Raw genomic sequence first — 16,625 nt, 5'->3', positions numbered from 1 at the left:
TCCATCTAATTAAGCATGCCTTAGCATCCTTTTTTGAGAGAAGATGCCTAATTGCTAAGTAATCTATGTAGATGATTACATGAGACCCCACTAGATAGGACCTAAATTTTTTTAGTGCAAATACCACAGCTAAATTTTTTTTTTTAGTAGTTGAGTAATTAAGCTACGCTTCATTTAAGGTCCTACTTGCATAATAGATTACTCGTGATAGATTATCGATCTTTTAACCTAGGACAACTCCTATGGCATGATCGGATGCATCACACATAAGCTCAAAAGGTTAAGTCCAAATAGGAGGATGAACAATCAGGGCAGTAGTTAATTCTTTCTTTAAATTTTTAAAAGACTTGAGACATTCAGGAGTGAAGTCAAATTTGACATTTTTGGTTAATAAGTTCATTAATGGTCGAGTTACTTTGCTAAAATTCTTGATAAATCTTTTATAAAAACCAGCATGTCCAAAGAAAAAGTAAATTTCTTTTACTGATTTTTGTGGTGGAAGGTTTTCAATTAAATCTACCTTGGCTTTATCCACTTCGATGCCCCTTTTTGAAATTACATGACCAAGGACTATGCCTTCCTTAACCATAAATTGACATTTTTCTCAATTCAAAACAAGGTGCTTCTCCTTACATCTTTCTAAAACTAATCTAAGATGATGTAGACAATCAGTGAAGGTGGATCCAAAGATGAAAAAATTATCTATGAAAATTTCTAGGAATCATTCAATCATATCTAAAAAAATGCTAGCCATGCATCTTTGGAAAGTAGCTGGTGCATTACATAACCCAAAGGACATACGTCTGTAGGCAAAGATTCCAAATAGATAGGTAAACGTAGTTTTTTCTTAATCCTCAGGGGCTATAGGAATCTGATTGTAGCCAAAGTATCCATGTGGAAAACAGTAAAAGTCATGCCCTGCTAATCGTTCTAACATTTGATCTATGAAGGGTAGAGAAAAATGGTCCTTTTGGGTGGCCGTATTTAATTTTTTATAATCGATGCAGACCCTCTATCCAGTTTGTATTCTAGTTGGGATCAATTCATTATTATTATTTTGAATTACAGTGACTCTTGACATTTTGGATACCACTTGTACTGTGCTTATCCATGAACTATCTGAGATTGAATATATTATTCCATTGTCAAAGAGTTTTATTATTTCTTTTTTCACAACTTCTTTTATGGCTGGGTTGAGTCTCCTTTGGGGATCTCTAATTGGCTTAGCTTCCTCTAATAAATGAATTCTATATTGAACAATTAAGGGGCTAATCCCCTTTATATCAGCCATGGTCCATCCTAATGCTTCTTTATTTTGTTTAAGAATAGTTAATAATTCTCCCTCTTATATGGGGTCTAGGTCCGCTGAAATGATTACTGGTAGGATTTTTGATGGGCTTAGGTATGTAGATGTGCAGATGTAAACTATTTGTGCTAGTTCAAATGAATAGCTTTAACAGAGGTCAGTACTATATCAGATACTTCTGCATTTCTTAAATTGATGCATGTATTACTTATATTAAATCACTAAAACAAAGTTCATGCCAGTTCCTGTTTTAAGTATTTTTGTGTATCTTATAATTAGACCAGTACATCTTTGCCTATTTGAGATGCACATTTGGTTCTATCACATGAATATGGCTGTCCAGTAAAGTCTGGCCATTTGACCGACTGATGCCTTGTTGATTTTTGCTGAAGAATAAGTTTATTGTCTTTGTTATTTGTTACAAATAGGTCACCGGGGTTTCATATTGGAGACATTAAGCTTTTTTAAGCTTTATCAGAAGATATGCTGATGATAATCTTATAGTTGGTAAATATATATGAATCTAAATAATTAATGATAGTATCTTGATATATTGATTAATCTGTGAAAAACGATTGAGGTTGTTAATTTTCCAGTAAACGCTAGACTAGAAACTCCTTATGAGTTCCAAATAAACAAATATGCTGTTCATGATGCCTAAATCTAAATGCTTTCTGTTTTGGAGACTTGCAGTGCCTGGAGTCGCATATCTTCTCGTTCATGTGTTTTCTTGCACTTCTGTTTTCAGTAAGGTTTTCTCTCACTTGATTGCGATATTTTACACTGCAGATGTACAGCCTTTGTTAACAGCGTGGTAGAAAGATGACACTTTTTGTACGAATTTTGCCAGATTACATATTTCCTTGGTCTTAGCATACATGAATACTTATCGGCGAAAATTGAGACCGGAGAATTATCAAACTAAGTAAACAGAAAAGGGGAAAAACTAAATCCAGCAACTTGAGTATGCATGAGGAAGTTCTCTCTTGAACTTACAAGTGCCAATCAGACCTGTATACTCCTTGCTATTGTTTATATCCGTAAAATTTTATATATTAATTGCAGCTGATCGAGTTTATAATCATGCTTTCTTTTTGTCAGTAATGCCTGTTGTGGTGTAGAGAGGATTTTTTTAGTCCCACATCAATTATGAGTCAAGAAGAAATATGGTTTATATGGATTGGAACCTTCTCTTCCAATGTGAGATGTCTTTTAAAGGCCAAAACCGTGAGGTTCTAAATAATCAAGACCCATTGAAACCTAAAGGCCCACTGAAGTCTAAAGATGATCATGAGTCAAAACGGACAATATCTCACGTATGTGGAGGTGGAGACATAAGCCAACCATCTGAGCCTTTCGACCTCTTGACGCATGACTACAACAATGCCATACCTGTTTGTTGCTCAATTATCATTTGTGACTACGTCTGAATTTGTTGAATGTTAATGGGGTTTACCAACGGTTGATGATCATCCTTTTTCTAAACTGTTAGGATTTGACGCCTCGAGATTCAGCCCACATTGAGCCCACAGCAAGGTTCGCGGCGAAAAACGGAGTCCAACGAGACTAAGATCACCTGAAACGGAGCTCGGATGGAGGAGATATAAGCTTTTGAAGTTGGCACGAGAATCAAGGCGGCGGAAGACCGCCGGCGACCGGCGGCGGGCGGCAGCGGCGCGGCCGCAGGCGGCGGCGCGTGGGACGTGGGACCCAGGCCCGCGTGGGATGCGCGACCCAGGCCCGCGCGGGGGGGCCCGCGGCCCAGTGGGGCACGCAGCCCAACCGGGCGTGCGACCCAGGCGGGCGCGCGGCCCAGGCGCGCGCAGGCCCGCGCGCAGGTGCGGCCCAGGCCCGCGCGCGCGGGTTGGCCCAGGCCAGCAGCCTGCTGGCCCCTTGCCCCGGTCCACCGTGGACCGGGTGGTCCACGGCGCGGCCTGTGGACCGCGTGGGCGTTTCCCACACGTTTCTCGCGGTCCACGGCACTATTCTGTGGACCGGAGTGCGATCCAACGGCCCAGAGGGCTCCCGGTCTTGATCCAACGGTCCGAGGAGTTTTTTGGCTTTGTTTAGGACTCCTAATCCCTCTCTAATCAAGTTTAAACCTACGTTTAAGCCTTTAAAAAGGCCTGTGACGAAACAGAGGGTTGAGTGGTTCGTTTTCTCACCGTACGAAGGCCGTACGAACCAGAGGAGAGAGAGAGGCTTGAGGCTGCTGTGAGAGAAGGAGCAGGAGGCTCCTGGACAGCGGTCGCCAGGCTCTTCAGGGGTTCGGGGGGTCTCCAAGAGAGAGAGAGCTTTTGTGAGGAGAACTTCAGGTGAGAGAGAATTGGGTGTACAAGAGTTGAGGGTGAGGTCTCCTCTTTTAAAATTTCTTTTTCATAGTGAAGTTTGCATGCCCCGTGGAGGTGAGCCCTTTTGTGGCTGATCCACGTATTTTGATTGTTTTTCTTTTATTTTGTTTCTTCTTTCTTCCTACTGCATCGCGTGGTATTGAAAGGATCTTGGGAGGTGGTGCCCTGGCCAGACATCCCCCCAACAAGTGGTATCAGAGCAAAGCGGTACAAGGACGCAGATTGCAGTGGTGGTGAGCAAGACTGAAGATGGAGAAAACAGGAACAATCAAGATGGAGATCAACAAATTTGATGGTAAGAGCAATTTCTCCTTATGGCAGGCAAGGGTGAAGGACGTGCTCATCCAACAGGGGTTGATCGATGCTCTCTTGTGCGATGAGAAGCCGACCACCATGGAGGTGCGGGATTGGAAACGGCTACAAATGCAGGTGGTGAGTACCATCCGCATGTACCTAGCGGATGAGGTGGTGATCCATGTGCTGAGCGAGACTTCTCTGACGGTGCTGTGGTCGAAGCTCGAGGAGTTGTACATGGCAAAGTCTCTCACCAACACTCTTTTCCTCTGGAGGCAGTTTTACCAACTGCAGATGACTGAGGGACAGAGTGTGCAGGAGCATCTGAGCCACTTTCAGAAGATCCTCACCGACCTTCTCAGCGTTGGCGAGAACGTTGAGGAGAAGACCAGGGCGCTGGTTTTGCTAGCGTTACTTCCTTCTTCGTACGAGTCCTTGGTGACTGCTCTTCTAGTGGGGAAGAGCACTATCAAGATGGACGAGGTCACCGCGGTGATACTCCAGAACGAGGTTCTCAGGAGGGAGAACCCAACTTCGAGCTCAGGTGTCGATAGCTCAGCTTTGGTGGCTTCTGGAGGTGTAGGAGGCGGTAGACGGAGCGACAGGAGATCGCAACAAGGGCGGTCTAAGTCCAGGAGGGACTTGAGCAAAACCAGGTGTTAACGGTGTGAGGAGTTGGGACATCTAGCCAGAGATTGTCCTAAACTGAAAAATCGAACGGTGGCTGCTGTAGCGACGGCCGGCAGTGATTTAGATGGAGATGTCTTTGAGATATCTGATGAGGTATCTGCTTCTTCCCAGCAGTGGATATTAGATTCTGCATGCCCCTATCATGTATGTTGCAGAGAGGAGCAGCTTGACTCCCTGAAGAACAGTGAGGGCACTGTATATCTGCCGGATGGATCGAGCTGTGCGATCAGAGGCATTGGGACGGTCAGCTGGAGGACACATGACGGTGTAGTGAGGAGATTGGAGGAGGTCCGATACATACCCGATTTCAGAAGAAATCTTATCTCACTTAGCAGACTGGATTCGAGAGGCTATAGGACGGTAGCTGGTGGAGGAATTCTGAGGGTGCTACGCGGCAATAAGATTGTACTGGAGGGGAAGAAGGGGAACAGAGGATATTATTACCTGGCAGGGAGCCCAGTGCGAGGTGGAGCATCGGGAGCCAGGTGGAGCCCAGAGCGAGGTGGAGCTTCAGGAGGTGGATCGGGCACGAGACAGGAGACTCGGGAGGACGAGAGGCGACGTCGCAAGGTAAGATTCCTATTGCCGCAGGATGATGCCCCGAGCAGGTCTCAGGTCAGGAGGAGCACAGCATACGACGGAGATGGGATCGAGCAGCCTGGCTCGACTCCTATGTTTGCCCATCCATGATCAGCAGGCGATTGCCCCAGGACATGGGGGCGAGGAGATCCAGAAGCTCTCGAAGTTTGGAGGAGGCCGAATATCGAGTCGAGGTGGAGATTGTTAGGATTTGATGCCTCGAGATTCAGCCCACATTGAGCTCACAGCGAGGTTCGCGGCGAAAAACGGAGTCCAACGAGACTAAGATCACCTGAAACGGAGCTCGGATGGAGGAGATATGAGCTTTTGAAGTTGGCACGAGAATCGAGGCGGCGGAGGACCGCCGGCGACCGACGGCAGCGGCGCGCGGGACGTGGGACCCAGGCCCGCGTGGGACGCACGACCCAGGCCCGCGCAGGGGGGCCCGCGGCCCAGCTGGGCGTGCGGCCCAGGCGGGCGCGCGGCCCAGCCGGGCGTGCGGCCCAGGCGGGCGCGCGGCCCAGCCGGGCGTGCGGCCCAGGCGGGCGCGCGGCCCAGCCGGGCGCGCGGCCCAGGCGGGCGCGCGGCCCAGCCGGGCGCGCGGCCCAGCCGGGCGTGCGGCCCAGGCGGGCGCGCGGCCCAGCCGGGCGAGCGGCCCAGGCGCGCGCAGGCCCGCGCGTAGGTGCGGCCCAGGCCCGCGCGCGCGGGCCGGCCCAGGCCAGCGGCCTGCTGGCCCCTTGCCCCGGTCCACCATGGACTGGGCGGTCTACGGTGCGGCCTGTGGACCGCGTGGGCATTTCCCACGCATTTCTCGCGGTCCACGGCACTACTCCATGGACCGGAGCGCGATCCAACGGCCCAGAGGGCTCCCGGTCTTGATCCGACGGTCCGAGGGATTTTTTGGCTTTGTTTAGGACTCATAATCCCTCTCTAATCAAGTTTAAACCTACGTTTAAGCCTTTAAAAAGGCCTGTGACGAAACAGAGGGTTGAGTGGTTTGTTTTCTCACCGTACGAAGGCCGTACGAACCAGAGGAGAGAGAGAGGCTTGAGGCTGCTGTGAGAGAAGGAGCAGGAGGCTCCTGGACAGCGGTCGCCAGGCTCTTCAGGGGTTCAGGGGGGTCTCCAAGAGAGAGAGAGCTTTTGTGAGGTGAACTTCAGGTGAGAGAGAATTGGGTGTACAAGGGTTGAGGGTGAGGTCTCCTCTTGTAAAATTTTTTTTTCATAGTGAAGTTTGCATGCCCCGTGGAGACGAGCCCTTTTGTGGCTGATCCACGTATTTTGATTGTTTTTCTTTTATTTTGTTTCTTCTTTCTTCTTGCTGCATCGTGTGGTACTGAAAGGATCTTGGGAGGTGGTGCCCTGGCCAGACATCCCCCCAACATAAACCATTGGCCTCATATGGACTAGCTATATATAAAGCATGCATTGTTTGCAGCATGTTAGTTACATTGAAAATGATTGTAATATCGTGGTGAACAAATTGATAATGTACAATGGCACTCTCTTTTTGGGCTTTGTTTCTTTTCTTTCCTGGGTGTGGTTATAATGGATGTGTTTGATTGTCATGTGGATTCCTTCTTTAGATGTCATGTAATATTATCATCTTTGCAATGAGTTTGAATCAACCTTGCAGCTGGAATGCAGTTGGTGCACTTTTGACTTCTTGATCATATTAATAGCTCAATAGAAAATTTCTTGTCTAAAACTAGAAATGATGGTTTCAGTAGCTTCATATTTTTCTCTATGTATTTTTCGAAATGTCACTCAAGTTAAATACTGACCTACAATCCTTGAATCATGCTGTGATATTGAAGTCATGGACTTTTGACTCTCCACTCTCGTATGTTGTGTTTCTTTTTCTTATCTAATTTTAATTTTGATTTTGAGCTGATGCCTTTTTGACGGCATGCTATCTTATGTGATACTTGTCATATTTAATAAGCAAATGTATCCTCATATGATGCCTCGTGGAGAAGTGTTTTATCCAACTTTTAACCAAACGTTCCCAAGGTTGAGATTTTGAGGGGTCTGAAAGTGGAACTTCAGCTGGATTTCTAAAATTTGTCCATGTGTTTCTTTTACCTATATGTAGTGTTTGTTAATTTTCCATCGAATGTGCAAAAAACTTGTTCCTGCACTCGAACATATAGAACCAAGGCTGAGTTAACTCCATTACCCATTGGTAAAGGTGATGGAACATCGCACCCGAAGAGGAATTGAGTAGCAGAAAGAGATCCATAACTCAAGATACATTTGCAACCATTCTCCAGACTTTCCCACTCAGGTCGTTTGGTATGCAGATTCAAGTTGTTCACTGCTTGCCCAGCATGGAAGCAGTAAAATTTGGATTCGGGTATGGCAAGTAAATTTAATTTTTTTTTTCAAACCAAATACTTGTGTTATATTTCTGAACCTCTGTGGTTTGCAATCTGGTAAATCCAAAAGAGACGAGCTATGCTGGTGAGTCCATTAAGATAAATGTTCCTGTGGAAATTCTGAAATTTTCTTTTGTGAGAAATGAGCTAACATAAGTTGCTACTCTTATAGGATCTGATCTGAGAACGGTGGGATGCAAAACAGCCCCCACTATTTATTCATAGCTTGCATCATGCATGATATTAAAAGCCTGAAATACATGAGAGTTGCCAAGCTTGAAGAGTCTAGTGGCTGATGAGGGATCAACTGCATTGGAGATATTTATGCTTCAGAAAAACGCTGGCATTATGTTTTTTAGCTGCCACAATACAGCCAGTAGCAGCTGACACCAAGCTCTTCTTATTGCTCATTTCACCCTCTTTTTCCTCCAGCAGGTCCAGCCGGAAAACAGCGAAACCGGTCTGCCTTTGAAGTCCTCAGCTTGCCCTAGGTATTCTTTGCAGAAGGGCAAGGGAGAAGAATGTGATTAGTGGATTCAGAACTAGCTTTACACAAACACGTACCGGATCCAACGCCATTCCTTCTTCCCCCATCTATCTTTAGTTTGGCCAACTCAGATTACGCTAACCAGAGGCTCTGTGAGATTGGTGGGTCTTTTTTCCTTTTTCTCTTTTAGGCGGGGGCGCGGGCATCAGATTTGTTGGTGTTCGGAGAATTGGAGTGTGGGACAATAGGCAGTGTGTTAGTGATGTTGCTAAGTCATGAGTGAGCCCAATTTACTTCTTCATTTCATAAGCCAAATTTACTTCTTTATCTCCTCTTCCCATCCTGTACTAAGTTATTCTCACATTAGGGTTTCTATAAATGTCTAATAGTTTGAATTAAGGATACAATTAAGCTAAGTTAAATCAAGTAACTAAATATTTGAGCTTAACTTAATTTAAAATATTTGAATTCGAAATTTGACTTAAAATCGATCAAAGTTTAATATCTCGATTTCAAATGAGACTTAATGAAGAAAAGATGATACTCGAAATTGAATTGACTTGAATATCAAGCTTAAATTCAAATTTTAACCTGCTCATAATATATATATTCTACTAATATATGTTATAAATAAAAATTATATATATATATATATATATATATATATATATATATATATATATATATATATATATATATATATTCGAATGGATTCGTAAGCTTTCAAATCCGTAAGCTTTCAAATCGAAATCGAGCATTGTGCTATTTAAGCTCAATTTAAAACTATTCAAATTATTCAAGTCCAATTAAAGCACGATGTAGACAAATCGAGCTTAAGTAGCTTGACTCGTATTCGACTTTAAATTTTCTATAAACTATGGCTATGTTTGATATTGTATTATATATATTAATAAATATAATCTAATTTCTCATTCCACTTTGACCTAACCCAATTCACTAAGAAAAAGCAAACTGCCAATTATGAATTCAAACCATAATTAAAAAAAGATAAGGAGAGGAGACCCAAATTGGGTATAAAACGTGAGCCTAAAGGGTTAAAAAAATGGCTGAAAACAAGCAAAATTTAAAGTCATCTGTTCTGTTCTTATCTTCTCTTCTACTAGATGGACCAACAAACTGTGGCTCAAGTATGAAACCATTATAATAACTTCGCACTCAGAGGCCTTCCATTATGTCTATCACTTGGATGCTGAAATATTATTATTATTATTATTATTATTATTATTATTATTATTATTATTATTATTATTATTATTATTATTATTATTATTATTATTTGTGATAGATGCTGATAAATTAGTAGCAATTGAGCAACAATTGTAAGTGCATTATTTGATCTTCATGGTTTGCATAATACATGCACATACATATATACATATATACATACACATGCATACATACACAATTAAGCAACAACCGTAACTACATATTTGATCGTTTGCAGACGCACACATGCATGCATACATATATACACATATATGCATCCATACATACACATTATGCATATGTACATGTATACAGCAAGGTTTCTATAATGCCGGTTACCCCAAAAAATAAAACACCCTGTCATAATTAAAGAATATTTTATAGCAATGATCATAATGGCCATTTTTGACCAAATATAACTGGTGTGGGAATTTAAGATAGCAGCTGTTATTTAACCAAAAAATAATGAAAAAGAAATGATGATATCATCTGCTGAAATCAAAACTTACCAAAGTAAAGAATATTTTACTAATCAGGATGATAATGTAATTTGATGCTATTAATTAAACAAAAATGCTAAATTCCCACCATGATTCTGGTTATACAACAGATACTACCGCAGTTAAACATCCATTCACTGGACGCTCAGAAGCTATTATAGCAAATGTCGCAGATTGCAACAAAATCTTAATGCACAGTGATCCTAATCCAAATAACATCTTTATCTTGTTGTAATTCTTCTTATTATCCACTTGTGCAAGTTGCTCATAATCCAGCACAGTAGATCAAATACAGCACAAGGAAAGGGAAGATTGATGTCTTTTACGCACCTTCAAGGAAGACAGAGCAGCCACGTCACAAGGGGAGGGGAGTGGTAGCAGCAGGGGTGGAGGAGGCATGCACAGGAATTTGCCTTCAGGAGAAGCATTGAGATGAGAACCATCTTTCCCTTCTCTCTTTCTTGGCCTCACCTCTGCATGTCCCCTCCACTGCTACTGCTCCCTCCCAATCCTCCTCCCACCCCGCTTCTGTGTTTGTTTCTTTATAGGCAAGAGAGCAGTACCGACATTCTGGTACTGCATGTACTGCTCTTTCCCGACATTCTGGCTCTCAAAGCGTCGAGGCCATTGGAACAAAACAGGATTAGATGAGTTAGTCTTATCCAGAGGCTGTAGCTTTAAAATGTGGGGCCGCGATTGTCAGAATATAGTTTGTTAGTTTTTAACGAGAGACTTACTTGCTGATAGCCATCATGATGAACAATAAGGATCTGATTTTATAAATTGATGCGTATGTACTTGATTGGACTCTCAAGTATTCGGGTAAAGGTGGTGAGGGGTCTACATGACTAGCACAATTTTCCCGTGCACAGCCATCCATCTCTTGTTCGGCATTTCACTCTGTGGATGTGGCATCATTGCAAAATTACCGAAAAAATTAGCATCATTGCATGAAATTAGACGAGGGAAAAGCTCAAACAAGATCACTTCAGAAGGTATAGAAATTACAGTAGGCTAAATTAGGTGGACAATGTCCAATGCAATCTCATGTATAAGGCCCATGATTAAATATAACAAATTTAGGAGGTTTAGGAGTTAAGAATCTCTCCACCCTTAGCCAAACTCTTCTACTCAAATGATGGTGGAGATACTTCAACAATCAGCATAAGCTATGGTGTTTGCTAATTAAAATCATCTACCATACTAGAAGGTTGCCTATAGAACCATCGAAGCATTTAATATGAATTCCCTTACCTAACCGGAGGAACTTATTAAATTTGTTTGGCCTTTTCAAACAGTGCTTTCGTTTAAGGGTCGGCAATAGATGTCAAATTCTCTTTTGGCACGATAATTGTTTAGTGGAGAGCGAATTAAAATTCTCCTTTCCTAATCTATTCTACTTTATGAGACATCAAAATTGTACAGTGAGAGAATTTTTTTTTCAATGAGATTCAGACTCCCAATGAGCCCGCAAGCAATGATGGAGCTTCAGAACCTAACTTTACTTCTCTGTACTTCCTCGCTATTCTGGTCTTGATGAATGGAACTAAAAATGGAATGCAAACAGCATCTGTAAAGTTAAATACCGCTATGATTTCTTCATGCACGGAGGAGTGATCTCTCGCATTGGTAAAATCATATTGGAGCTCTGTATCTCAGGGAAGGCTAAACTTTTTTCATGGCTCTATCATCATGATAAAATCTTGACCTTTGAAAATCTGATCAACAAAGATAACAACATTGCCAGAAGATGTCCTTTATGTGATGAACATGAGGAACCGTTGGATCACCTTCTGATATGGTGCGAATATTTTAAAATTTTTTAATTTATTATTCTATCAAAATTCAATGCTCCAGAGCTATCAATCTCATTGGAGTTTGAGATTCTTGAAGGCACTCACAACCCATGAACAATCAGTACCTGACATTCAAATATTTAATCATGGCTGGTATGCGGTGCCTTTAAAAATAACATAACTACTGGATCTTTCACTTCAAAGTCATCATGCCTCCCACGATGGTAAGAAAAATAATTTCCACCTTTCAAAGCTGGATTTCTATCATCTCTCACCCAAACATCCAATGGCAAAGCAGTTCTCCAGCGTAAGGTAGGAGGCTTGAGGTACATCCTAAAGGCCGCCTTCCTACGCAAGGTGTTTTCCAATGCCTCAGTTTGGTCACTTGCGACCTCTTTGAATTCCCGCTCTATTGTCTGATTAGACATCCTCCTACATTGTTGTGTTTTCTTGTCTATAATTGATTGAAAAACAGAACTCAGTGAGCACTTTTCTTTACTCTATGTAAAACCTCTCTGTATAATAAAATATTTTTCGAAAAAAATTTCTTGCTTCCATCCGGATTTTCAAAAAAAATATATACATATAAAACTTAAGCTGGAAACCAAGCCACAGTCAAATCACACCACACACACACAAACCTATATATATATATATATAGAGAGAGAGAGACTCCAATAGCGAGTACTGGGGGATCAAATCACAAACTCCTCCCAAATCCTACAGGATTTTGCTAAAAATTATATTAGAGTCTAGGATGGGACAGATATGCAAAAAAACCTATGCAGTTGCCATCTCTATAAGCGTTTAGCTTAATACTCATTTGTATCAAATGTTATGCATATATATCTTCATGCACCAGCCTTTATAATTCAAATCTCTGTGCATCAATGAATAGCATATAGATTCTATGCATAGTCTTGTGCATGAGGATACACCCAAGACTTGTCATGCTATGTTAAGACTCTTCTTGTGCATGCCTGCTGGTTTAGAACTAGGGATTTTGCTTATATACATATATACGAGGAAACAAAATCGAAAAATTATTTGTATTATTTGCTTCATAAAGGATCTCCTAGAGTTTTTTTTTTTTGAGGAAAATGGGGGAAGTAAGACACTTCCACCATAGGGAACTATATTAATAATAATAACTTAGGTATTACAAGGAAAATATAGCCCAGGGCACAGACACCCGAGACAAGGGAGATAACAAAAATCCAGAGCCAGAACAGACGAACACCTGAACTTGAAAATAGAGACCTGAATCTAAAAACGGAAACCGTACAAATTGGACACCTGAACCTGAAAACCGATAGAGATATAGGCCATTGTGGGAAAGTTCAGACAGAGTGGTAACTACAGAGACACAACCTTGTCCTTGACAGAGTCTGTTAGGATCCAGTTTGCGAACTTCTCCTGAAAATCCGACTGTGAGTCGGTAGGAGATCAAAAGGCTGGCGTGCTGACCCGACAATCCACTTCTGGCTGGAATTTCTTTAGAGCATGACCTGAGAAAGTGGTGGAGAGTGCCTCCATGAATCCCATATGTAGAACGGAAACTTGGATAATGAACGCTTGCAACATATGCAGAGTCAGTCGCAACTTAGGAATCTTCCGAATCTCTCGAATGCTATCTCTCACAGCTCCCCATCCATTGTCCCTCGAAGTATGTTGTCATCCTTCTGCCCTTTGGTGAGGGATGTTAGTAAGCTGAGAGAGCAATATTTTGATGTTAGGATGTGATGCAATCGAAAGCCAATCGGAAAATGTATATATAGCTATCTTTGCCACAGCCTGGGGCATGATGGCGAACAAACGAAAAATTTTGGAATTCCATTCTTTCCAGAGACACCAAGCCGAGGCTAGGAACAAGCACTCCAGTGCTAGGAACCTAGTTTTTATCTGGGGGGAGAGCCTCCAAGAGTCCCAGATATCAGTGAAAGATGATGGTAAGTCAGGGATGTCAACCGATGAAAAGATAATTTGCCAGTAAGCTTTAGAGAAAGGGCATTGCAGCATAACGTGATTTAGAGATTCCTCATTTTTATTATAGAGGGGGCAGTTAGCTGCAACATTAACTCCTCTTTTGAGCAGATTTTTCCTAGTCAAAACTTTATCATGGTAACTTAGTCAGAAAAAGAATTTTGCCTTCTCTAGAATTGAAAGCCTCCAAAAGGTTTTACCTAATCTTGAAACCACACCGCCATGCATCAGAAAATTGTAGCAGGAGCATATTCAGAAGATAGCATTAGAACCCCACTTTCAATACCAGAAATCCAGCTCAGAGTTAAGGGAAAATTCCTGCATGATAGATGAGAGATGCTGGAACTCGATATAAGCTTGGGAGCTCATAGGATGCTTGAAGGAGTGGAAATTGGTCTGCTGAAGGAAATCATTTATGGAAGAGGTTTGCTTCATGGCAAAAAAGAAGAGATTAGAGAGCAATGATCTGAGTTCGCAGTCACCAATCCAGTGATCATACCAAAAGAGAGTAACGCGACTGTTACCCACAACCAGATGAAACCATTGTTTAAATAAATCCAACAGTTTAAGCACGTTCCTTCAGAATGGTGATGCCAGATTTAACAGGTGATGAGATGATCGGAGAAGGGGTCATCATAAATAGTAAGCTTGCTTAATTAATTGACTCAAGGGCTTAAGAGGGTATCTAATGAATCTCCACCACCATTTCAGAAGTAGAACCTGATTGAGAGGAGAGATTTTTAACCCTGAGACCACCGAACTTTCTTGATCGACAGTTGAGAAGGTGCTTGGCACTGCTGTCAGATTGCTGAGTGCACCAAATGAACCTTCTGCATAGCTGATTAATGTTTTGGGTGATCGCTGTGGGAAGTTTTAGTACTGACATCCAATAAACAAGGATTGCATTTAGAACTGAATTTACCAGAGTAAGATGACCTGCCAACAACAAGGTTTTCTGCTTATATCCACTCAACTTGGATATTTTATCGATAAGGAAGGTGAAAGGAAAGAAAGTCTATTTCTAGCCGATAACCAAGATTGCATCTAAAAATTTTTTATATATCAAACTAAATAAAGATCAAATCTTTATCTGAATTACGGCGGAATAGGAATCAAATCTTCAGAATCTAGATTCAAACCTTCGCATAGGCCTGGATCTGCATGTTGGAATTTCAATGTCGAGGCATGCATATATGTTTCAAAATTTTTTTTTTCTAAATATCGTAGTAGAATAGAAGATTAAAATATCTTTTAATCTACATCATGCATGCATAAAACATAAAGCACTAGGATCTACTTTATATGCTGAAATTGAATATATACTGAAATTGAACATATGCTGAAATTGAATATGTGATTGAATCACATCCTTGTTTCACAATTTTTTTCTTCAAATCTGGATCTAAAAAAGAAGAGACTTTCTCTTAGCCGCGTAAGTATCCGACCTTTATTGGTATCCACTTAGGATCAGTCTGGATCAGTTTTTTTAATATTGATTTTCTTCTCTAAGAATAATCAGCCTGCGAATCTGAACGAAGTCTAGATCGCGATCAACTCTTTGATCCTTTCCTTGATCTTCTTTTTCTCTTGCTTTTTCTTCCCTAGATTATGAAGCAACTAGGGAGTAGAAACTAGCAAACAAGAAGAACGCCCAAACCCCTTTGGGCATGAAGGATGAAGGATGCCTAATATGGTGGATGTTGGAACTCCAAGGGAGAAGAGAAAAAGGGGTGTGGGGTCTCCAATAGGGGGTGTGGAGCTACTGGTTGAAGTTTCTAAAGACTTTAGAGAAGGCTCTTTTAAATAGGCATAAGATTTGAATCCTATTCAAAATCAAACAACCACTTAATACAACTCCTACTTGCATTAGGAATCCTTATTCCTTTAGTTATTTGACTCTCTTTAGAAAATCCATTAGGCACCAACTATTGGAGCCATTTCACCCACAAAAATACACCCTACTTTGCACCCATGAGACACCCATAATGGTTTCACATGCCCTCTAATAGGTGGACATGTCCAACTTGATCAAATCAAGTGGCGTCCAATCAAAACTATCAAGAAAATTAATTAAGGACTTAAACTCTTAATTCATTTGATCGTAAACCTTAGACATCCAATTATTGAAGCCCAATGAATCTAATTCATTAGATTATTAGCAGGTAATTAATTGAATTAATCTTATTAAATAAAAAATTCAAACGTAAAGAGAAAATTAGATCCAACCATGTGCTAGCAAGATTATCCTAAACTCAATAGGATTTTTCTAAACCCAATTGAGACTTTATAAGCCCAATTAATTATTTCAGATCTAATTCCTTTATTGTGTGACTCCATAGGTTCAATTCTATCTGGTAGTGAGATATACAACGATCTTTATCATAGTATTATTGAAATTTTTTTCAATGGACTGAAATAATTTCACTCTAACTCATCAAGGATTATCGATCCTAAACAATCCTAGTAAACTCTCACACTCTATCAGTGACACCTAGCAGTATGTAGTAGCAATCCAATAGAACCGAAAAAGAACCTCAAGGTGTAGTTCACGTGTGATTCAGTCCCTCTATCGTGAGTCCCGACTAGATGGCAGGTCATAGATAAATCATCAAATCTCATCATCAGTAATATGATAGATTCGATAAGCTCAAGTCTAATTGTAATCGTCATGAAAATTCTTTTCCATCAATCACACTACTGTGGCCACAGACTCTCAGACTTAGCCTCTTAAATCTCATAGGACTACTCATTTCTATCAAGATCGATAGATTCTATCTTGATGCGTATCCTACTCCTACAGTAAACCAACTATCACCAACATCCACTACAAGAGCTCATTAAGATCATGTTAATGTGTCAGTAAAACTTTAGCAGTCTCACTGCGAGCAATCGTACCATCGCAAATCAAAAGATCATTCACACAACTACAGCATCAAGATAATTATTGATGATCGAGTAGAAATCCAAGTGATCTTTCATATGGTTACGCTCAGTACTAGTTGTTCTCTAACAACTATCCACACTTGTCACTTAGT

At 41.4% G+C, this 16,625-nt stretch overlaps 1 long non-coding RNA gene across 1 annotated transcript; it reads right to left on the bottom strand.

The window, feature by feature from the left end:
* Nucleotides 1–7,691: 7,691 nt before the first annotated feature.
* LOC140857564 (uncharacterized) lies at nt 7,692–10,345 on the bottom strand. The gene is made up of 2 exons (XR_012141028.1): nt 10,142–10,345; nt 7,692–8,426 (listed from the first exon to the last, which is right to left on the bottom strand). It is a non-coding gene; the product is annotated as an uncharacterized lncRNA (long non-coding RNA).
* Nucleotides 10,346–16,625: the final 6,280 nt, after the last annotated feature.

This window comes from Elaeis guineensis, chromosome 4, assembly GCF_000442705.2.
Source record: "Elaeis guineensis isolate ETL-2024a chromosome 4, EG11, whole genome shotgun sequence".
In the NCBI taxonomy this organism is placed as follows: domain Eukaryota; kingdom Viridiplantae; phylum Streptophyta; class Magnoliopsida; order Arecales; family Arecaceae; genus Elaeis; species Elaeis guineensis.
The sequence above is the reverse complement of the archived record's forward strand: the minus strand, read 5'-3'. Positions and strand labels throughout refer to the sequence as shown.